This window comes from Mustela lutreola, chromosome 13 (assembly GCF_030435805.1).
Source record: "Mustela lutreola isolate mMusLut2 chromosome 13, mMusLut2.pri, whole genome shotgun sequence".
In the NCBI taxonomy this organism is placed as follows: domain Eukaryota; kingdom Metazoa; phylum Chordata; class Mammalia; order Carnivora; family Mustelidae; genus Mustela; species Mustela lutreola.
In genome coordinates, this window is record NC_081302.1 from 41,036,004 (window position 1) to 41,045,445 (window position 9,442).

The 9,442-nt window shown below is 35.2% G+C and overlaps 1 non-coding gene across 1 annotated transcript; it reads left to right on the plus strand.

Moving 5' to 3' along the window:
• The first annotated feature begins 3,857 nt into the window (after positions 1–3,857).
• Positions 3,858–3,965, plus strand: LOC131814169 (U6 spliceosomal RNA). Its single transcript, XR_009347171.1, has one exon. It is a non-coding gene; the product is annotated as a U6 spliceosomal RNA (small nuclear RNA).
• Positions 3,966–9,442: the final 5,477 nt, after the last annotated feature.

A 9,442-nucleotide genomic window follows, 5' to 3' on the forward strand; every position in this document is an offset into this window, starting at 1 on the left:
TGCAACATTTTTATTTTTCTCTTCTGTTTATCTTACTGATTTCTATTTATTTCTATTTCTTTTTTTGTCATTACTTTTGTGAATTTTAAGCCTTCATCGGCACATTTACCTTTTTTTTTTAAGATTTTATTTATTTATTTGACAGACAAAGAACACAAGTAGGCAGAGAGGCAGGCAGAGAGAGAGGAGGAAGCAGGCTCCCTGCTGAGCAGAAAGCCCGATGTAGGGCTTGATCCCAGGACCTAAGCCGAAGGCAGAGGCCCAACCCACTGAGCCATCCAGGTGCCCCAACATTTACCTTATTTTAAGGTATTGTTAAAGATACCATCTGTATTTTTTAAACCATAAGGTATTTGTCTGAAATCCTCATGTGTTCTTTTTTTATAATTCAAATATTAAAATTAAGCTTTCATTGGTATGCATTTTTGAAAATTTACTATACACAAAAATGCAAGTTGTTTTCTTTATGATTATTCTCTATGTTTTAAAATGTCTGGTTACTTATTTTCCCAAAACCTTTAACATTAAGTATTCAAGAAAGGATACTGCTTCTACTTCTTTTGACAGTTTCCCTCATTTTGATTCACACTTTAAAGTGTTTTTCAGGAGAGGGAGTTAAGGTGGCAGAAGAGAAGGGGACCTTGTTTCATCTATTCTCTTGATTTAGCTAGGTAACTATTGAATCATTGAACACCTATAAATTCAACCTCAAATGTGAGCCAAGAATTGCTGGAATTCTAAAACTAGAAAAGCAACCACTTTTTGCAAGACACAAGGTTCAGAAAAGTGAATCAGAAGGGATATATCAGAAGATGAATGTTGGGGGGCACTGAGCTTCTAAAGTAGTATAGGAAACCTTCAGGAAATAAAAACCACATAGAATAATCCAAAGCAGCTTACAAAGTTTACTGAAAAACAGAACTGAAAATCTCCAGAGCTAGGGTAAAATAGTGTATAGAATTCAAAGTTTTTTCGAATGATTTTTTTAGCCTTCAGTTCAAAATTTTCCTTTTCTTTTTTTTTTTCTTTTCAACTAGTTTCTTATTTTATCAACTCTTCATTTTTGTCTTTTTTTAACTTTCATATTCACATTTACACTTTATAGATATGTCATCATTTTTTGTTTCCTTTCACTGTATTTAATTTTATTTTCATATATGTAAGTTTTGCTTTCTTTACAATTCTGGGATTTAGTGTCTTCTAACAAACTAACCAAAATACACACAGGACCAAGTGGATCACTCTGTTTTTTTTCTGCCTGGGAGAATATATTCTCTCTCCCTGCCTTTTATTTTCTTCTCCTTTTCTTTTTTGGTTTCTGACTTTTCAGATTTGTCTACTGTGTGTTTTACTGGGTTGTGGTGGATATTTTTCATTTTGTTATCTCATTCATCCATTTTCTCTGGGCAAAATGTCTAGGAGGAATTCACAACAAAGGAAAGAACCAGAGGTAATAGTCTTTGCTACAATCTATTTGACACAGATATAAGTAAAATGTCAGAGCTGGAATTCAAGATAATGATTATAAAGTTACTAGCTGGGCTTCAAAAAAGCACAAGACACTACAGAATCTCTTGGTACAGAAATAAAATCTAATCAGGCTGAAATTAAACATGCTTTAATTGAGATGCATGCTAAAATAGATGCTCTAACAGCTAGGGTAAATGAGGCAGAAGAGTCAGTGATATAGAAGACAAGATGATGGAAAAGAAAGAAGCTGAAAAAAAGAGAGAAAAATAACTAATGGACCACGAGGGGAGTCTTTGAGAAATCAGTGATACCATAAAGCAAAACAATATTAGAACTATTGGGGTCCCAGAGGAAGAAGAAAGAGAGAAAAGGACAGAAGATATTAGAGCATGATAGCTGAGAACTTCCCTAATTTGGAGAAAGAAACAGATATTCAAGTCCAAGAGCTAGGCAATACCACTCTCAAAATCAACAAAGATAGACCAACACCCCAACATATAATAATGTGGCTTGCAAATTTCAGAGAAAATGAGAAAATCCTGAAAGCAGCTCAAGACAAAAGAGTTTCCTAACCTACAGGGGTAGGAACATTAGACTGGCAGCAGACCTATCCACAGAGGTCTGGCAGACCAGAAAAGGCTGACATGATTTATTCATCATATTAAATTAGAAAGATATGTGGCCAAGAGTACTTTATTCAGCAAGGCTGTCATTCAGAATGGAAGGAGAAATGAAGAGCACAGGAAAAACAGAAAATAAAAGAATTTATGATAACTAGGCCAGCCTTCAAGAAATATTCAAGGGATTCTGTAAATTAAGAGAGAGCCCAAAAGTAACACAGACCAAAATGTACAGAAACAGGGACTTACAGGTAATACAATGGCACTAACTTCATATCTTTCAGTAGTTAATCTGAATGTAAATAGGTTAAATGCTCCAATCAAGACACTAGGTATCAGACTGGATAAAAAGGAAGATCTATCCGTATGATAGCTATAAGATTTACTTTAAACCTAATGACACATCCATATTGAAAGTGAGTGGCTGGAGAACCATTTATTGTGCTACTGGACATCAAACTAAAGCTGGGATAGCAATCCTCATATCAGACAAATTAGATTTTAAGCCAAAGTCCATAGTAAGGGATGAAGAAGAACACTATATCACAATTAAAGGGTCTACTCAATAAGAAGATCTAACAGTTATAAATATTTATGCTCCTAATTTGGGAGCAGCTAATTATATCAACCAATTAATAACCAAATTAAAGACATTGATAATAATACAATAACAGTAGAGGACTTCAAATCCCACTCACAGCAATTGACAGATCATTCAAGCAGAAGATCAACAAGGAAACAAGGGCTTTGAATGGCACACTGGACCAAATGGACTTCACATGTACATATAGTGTGTTTCATCCTAGAGCAACAGAGTACCGATTCCCCTCGAGTGTATTGGAGAATCGATCTATTCTGAAGAATGATCTATTCTCCAGATGTGGATCTGGAGAATGGAAAATTCTGCATAATCGAACACATCCTGGGTCACAAATCAGGTCTCAACTGGTACCAAACGATGGGATTATTCCTGACATATTTTCAGACAACAAGGCTTTGAAACCTGAATTCAATCAGAAGAGGAAATTTGAAAGGAACTCAAACATTTTGGGGTTAAAGAACATCCTACCAAAGAATGAACAGGTCAACCAGGAAATTAAAGAAAAATTTAAAAAATTAATGGAAATGAATGAAAATGAAAGCCCAACTGTTCAAAATATTTGGAATACAGCAAAGGTCTTAAGAGGGAAGTACATTTCAATAGAAGGCTCTCTCAGAAAATTAGGAAAGTCTCACATACACTAACTAAACTTACACTTAGAAAAGCTGGAGAAAGAATGGCAAGTAAAGCCTAAACCAAGAAGTAAAAGAGAAATAACATAGATTAGAGCAGAAATCAGTGAAATAGAAACCAAAAGAATAGTAGAACAGATCGATGAAACTAGAAACTAGTTCTTTGAAGGAATTAATATGATAAATAAACCCCTGGCCAGAATTATCAAAAAGAAAAGAGAAATAACTCAAATTAGTTAAAACATGAATGAAAGAGGAGAGATCATGACTGACAGCAAAGAAATACAAACAATTTTATGAATATTTTATGAACATATTATGAGAAAATATAGGCCAACAGATTAGCTAATCTGCAAGAAATGGGTGCACTCCTGGAAATTTATATACTATCAAAACTGCAACAGGAAGAAACAGAAAACCTGGAGGGATCCATAACAAGGAAGGAAATTGAAGCAGTAATCAAAAATCTCCCAAAAACAAGAGTCCAGGGCTAGATGGCTCCCCAGGAGAATTATACCAAACATTTAAAGAATTGTGCTCACTTCGGCAGCACATATACTAAAATTGGAACGATACAGAGAAGATTAGCATGGCCCCTGCGCAAGGATGACACGCAAACATTTAAAGAATTAATATTTATTATTCTGAATATAAATATTTATTCTTCAAAAATATAAATAGAAGGAGAACTTCCAAACTTGTTCTATGAGACAGGCACTACCTGGATCCCAAAATCAAACAGAGATCCCATAAAAAGGAGACTTATAGATGAATATCCCTGATGAAAATATATGCCAATTCTCACCAAGAAACTAGCAATAGGACCCAATTGTACATTGAAAGGATTACTCACCATGACCAAGTAGGATATGTTCCTGGGCTACAATGGTGGGTCAACGTTTGCAAACTAATCAACCTGATACATCACATTAATAAAGGAAAAGATAGGGGCACCTGTGTGGCTCAGTGGGTTAAGCCTCTGCCTTTGGCTCAGGTCATGATCCCCGTGTCCTGGGATCAAGTCCCACATCGGGATCTCTGCTCAGCAGGGAGCCTGCTTCCCGCCCCCCCATGCCTGCCTCTCAGCCTACTTGTGGTCTCTCTCTCTCTCTCTGTCAAATAAATAAATAAATAAATGATCTCTTAAAAAAAAAAAAAAGAGAGAGAGAGAGAGAGAAAGAAAAGAAAAGAAAGGACAATAACCATATGATCTTCTCAATTGATCCAGAAAAGCATTTGATGAAATACAGTACACTTTCTTGACTATAACTCTCCACAGAGTATGGCTAGAGGGAATATACCTCAGTATCATAAAAGTCATCTATGAAAAGCCCACAGGGACTATCATTCCCAATGGGGGAAAACTAAGATCTTTTCCCTAAGGTCAGGATGCCCACTCTCACCCTTGTTGTTCAACGTAGTACTAGAAGTCCTAGCCTCAGTCGTCAGAAAACAAAAAGAAATAAAAGGCATTCAAATTGGCAAAGAAGTCAAACTTTCACTCTTTGCAGATGACATGATATTCTATATGGAAAACTCAAAAGTCTCCTCCCCCATATTGCTAGAACTCATATAATCATTTAGCAATGTGGCAGGATATGAAATCAGTGTGCAGAAATCAGTTGCATTTCTATACACTAACAATGAGACAGAAAAAAGAGAAATTAAATAATCAATCCCATTTACAATTGCACCAAAAAACAGAAGACACCTAGGAATAAACCTAACCAAAGAGGTAAAGATCTTTACTCTGAAAACTACAAAATTCTTATAAAAGAAATTCTTATAAAAGAATGTCCAATGGAAAAAGACAGTCTCTTCAACAAATGGTGGGATAATTGGACAAACACATGTGGAAGAATGAAACTGGACCATTTTCTTATGTGATACACAAAGATAAACTCAAAATGGATTAAAGACCTAAATGTGAGACAGGAATTTATCAAAATCCTGGACGAGAACATAGGCAGCAAACTCCTAATCTTGGCCACAGCAACTTCTTGCTAGACACATCTCCAAAGGCAAGGGAAACAAAACTAAACATGAACTACTGGGACTTCAATAAGATTAAAACCTTCTGCACAGAAAAGGAAATGATCAACAAAACTAAAAGGCAACCTACAGAATGGGAAAGATATTTGCAAATGACATATCTGGTAAAGGGAAATTGTCCAAGATCTATAAAGAGCTTATCAAACTCAACACCCAAAAGACAAATAATCCAGCCATGAAATGGGCAGAAGACATAAACAGACATTTCTCCAAAGAAGAATGTAAATGGCTAATAGACTTATGAAAAAGTGTTCCACATCCCTTGACATCAGGGAAATACAAATCAAAACCTCAATGAGATACCACTTCATACTGGTCAGAAGGGCTAAAATTAACAAGTCAAGAAAAGACAAATATTGGCGAGGATATGGAGAAAGGGTAACCCTTTCACACTGTTGGTGGGAATGCGAGCTGGTATAGTCACTCTGGAAAACATTATGGAAGTTCGTCAAGAAGTTAAAAATAGAGCTACCCAATAACCCAACAACTGCACTACCAGGAATTTACCCCAAAGGTAAAAATGCATTGATCCAAAGGGTACCTGCCCCTCAATATTTATAGCAGTGATTTCCACAACAGCCAAACTGTGGAAAGAATCCAAATGTCCATTGACAGCTGACTGGATGAAGATTTGGCATATATATGAAATAGAATATAACTCAACTATCAGGAAGGATGAATACATACCATTTACATCAATGTGGGTGGAACTGGAGGGTATTATACTGAGCAAAATACGTTAATCAGAAAAACACAATTATCATATGGTATCACTCATGTGTGGAATATAAGAAACAACACAGAGGATCATACCCCTATGGGTATGGGAGGGAAAATTGAATAGGAAGTTATCAGAGAGGGAGAAAAACCATTAGAGACCCTTAACTATAAGAAACAAACTAAAGCTTACTGGAAGGAAATGTGTGGGATGATGGGCTAATTCAGTGATGTCCATTAAGGAGGGCAAGTGATGTAATGAGCAGTGAGTGTTATATGCAACCGGATGAATTATTGAACTCTAAAACTGAAAATAATGATGCAATATATGTTGGCTAGTTGAATTTAAACTAAAAAAAAATGTGTCAATGTCCTTCATAGAATATAAAAAGTTTATGCTTTTGTTTGTTTGTTTTAGTGAATCTATTAGAATTTGAGGAGAGTAAAATAACTATAATCTTTCTTCATAATTTGGAAAAACAAGTCTATTAACCTTAAAAATATAATCTGCCAAAAACTAGTCACTCACTCTATTAGTATTATCTCAAGCTCTGTTCATTTGTTTTCTCAGCCTTTTATCCAATCAATCAATTATCAGATTTCTGAAGTACAAAGCAATCTAATTAACACAGAAAAACAATTATGACCAAAAAATATAATTTTTGTTCTCTTGACAATCAATACCTTTTTGATCAGATAATCATAAAAATTATGTATGGACAATTAAAATAAGTGTTAAAAAGAAAAGGCATACAGTATAATGGAAATAACCAACAAGGAAAGTTAATTATGTAAGAGGAAGGATCAAGGAACTCTCTTGAGCAATGTGTTTAGCTAAGATCTGTAGGTTGAGTAGGAAAATTTTTTTTTAGAGTGGGGTAAATATTTTAAAGAAATAGATGGAAAATGAGGTGATAGGAGCTAATGGGACATCGAGATCTGTTAGAAGGCCAACGTAGTTTCAACACAGAGAGCTACTAGAAGAATGATGTGAGATGATGCAAGATCTAGAACATCCAGGTCTTCACAAGCCATGAGAGAGATTTTAATTTTATTATAAGAAAAAAGGGAAACTGTGTTGGTCATCATTAATTGCCTACCAATGATCACTTCTTACATTGTAAAGAAACAGATTAAAGACTTCACCCATCCTCTCTTGCAACGTTAATAATGTGACTAAATCCTAACCAATCATAGAAAGACAAAGTATTTGTTCAAAATGTAGAGTGCCTGTTTAGAAGAATCTGACTCAGGTGTGAGGAACACATTTTCTTCTACAAACTTTTTAGAATATGGATGCAGTTGCTGGTGCTGTATCAGTTGTTTTGTATGATGAGGTGGCTTTGTGCAAGGCACTCAGTAAATGAAGATGGTAGAGTTAAAATAACAAAACAAAACAGGAGCCTTGTTTCTTTCTTTCTTTCTTTTTTTTTAAAGATTTTATTTATTTATTTGACAGAGAGAGATCACAATCAGGCAGAGAGGCAGGCAGAGAGAGAGGAAGGGAAGCAGGCCCCCTGCTGAGCAGAGAGCCCCATGCGGGACTTGATCCCAGGACCCCGAGATCATGACCTGAGCCGAAGGCAGTGGCTTAACCCACTGAGCCACCCAGGTGCCCCAGGAGCCTTGTTTCTTGATGACACCATAGAGTTAATGAGTCAGCCCTGATATTTTTACTTCAAAATTTCTTTTATGAAAAAATATTATATTTTATTTTTTAGATATTGCTATACTTATGGTTGTATTTGGGTAATCTAATTTTGATAGATATATTTCACCTAAAGAAATTTTGAGAAATGGAGGCAATAAAATGAATAAAATTACAGTTTTAAAATATCACTCTCATATGTATAGAAGGACTGGAAGAGAATTAAAATAGATTTGGGAAAACTGGTTATCTTGGCACTACATTGGGTGAGGTGGGAAATCACATTTAGCTAGCTCAAGGGGTACAAGTGGAGAGGAGAAAGAGAGGATGGATTAAAGAGTGAACTGGAGAGAAAACTGACATGACTGATCTCTGGCTATAAGCGAAGTCTTTATGAACAAATTCTGAAACCCAGATACATATTAAGTTCTTTAAAGATATGAAACGTTTTCAGGTAATTTCCATGTCATAAATCTCATAAAACACATACAACTAAACTGCAGTATTATCCGTATACTGTTTAGAGTTGCATAGTATTTTGGAATTTTTATGGTGAAATCATAAAGTAAAACCTAACAGCATTATTATAGTAGCATATAGTGAAATAATAAGTATATTTAATTTGGTGTCCATTAGTCAAAGATTTATTCTTCTCAGAATCTCTGATGGGCATATTTTAAAAGCAAATAATGTCTCATCCATTTTCAAATATACTAGGATAAAATTTAATGATGGAATCAACCAAAATCATTTTCCATGTGGAGAGTAATTTATTTTGGCTTTTATATTTCTATTTCTTGCCATTCTATCTTTTGTACATATTCCATAAAGATACAAAAGTAGGTACTACTTAAAGAAAATGGAAAATAAAGTTTAAAGCTTTATCTATAAAAGCCTTAACAATTAACCAAAAATTGCTTTCAGGTGCTTTTACCTTTTCCCAAAAAATAGACAAAAAAAAATTTCTGATAATATATCCATTATCAATATGAAGTATTTCTCAATCTCATATTTAAATGGTGGATCAAGGTAAAGGGATATTAAAACTAAATTGTTGGGGCACTTGGATGTCTCAGTGGGTTAAGCCTCTGCCTTCAGCTCAGGTCAGGATCTCAGAATCATGGGATGGAGCCCTGCATTGGGCTCTCCGCTCCATGGGGAGCCTGCTTTCTCCTCTCTCTCTTACTGTCTGCCTCTCTGCCTACTGTGATCTCTCTCTGTTCAAATAAATAAATAAAATCTTTAAAACAAAACAACAACAACAACAACAACAACAACAAAAACAATTGTTTTGGATAGTTTTAGTTGTTTTCCCTGAGAAGAACCAGAATTCAGAAACATGAAGTATTTCTCCATGGACCTGTTGTCTTGAACAAAGGATAGTACAGAAACAGTCAGTGGACTAAAGCTACAAAAGAGGGGTGCCTGGGTGGTTCAGTGGATTAAGCCGCTGCCTTCGGCTCAGGTCATGATCTCAGTGTCCTGGGATCAAGCCCCACATCAGGCTCTTTGCTCAGTGGGGAGCCTGCTTCTCTCTCTCTCTCTGCCTGACTCTATGCCTACTTGTGATCTCTCTCTCTCTGTCAAATAAATAAATAAAATCTTTAAAAAGAAAAAAAAAAAGCTGCAAAAGAGACTGATATTATCAAGAGAATTGAAATGTTAGATTACTAAATTCTAAGATAATATTAGTTTTAGATAA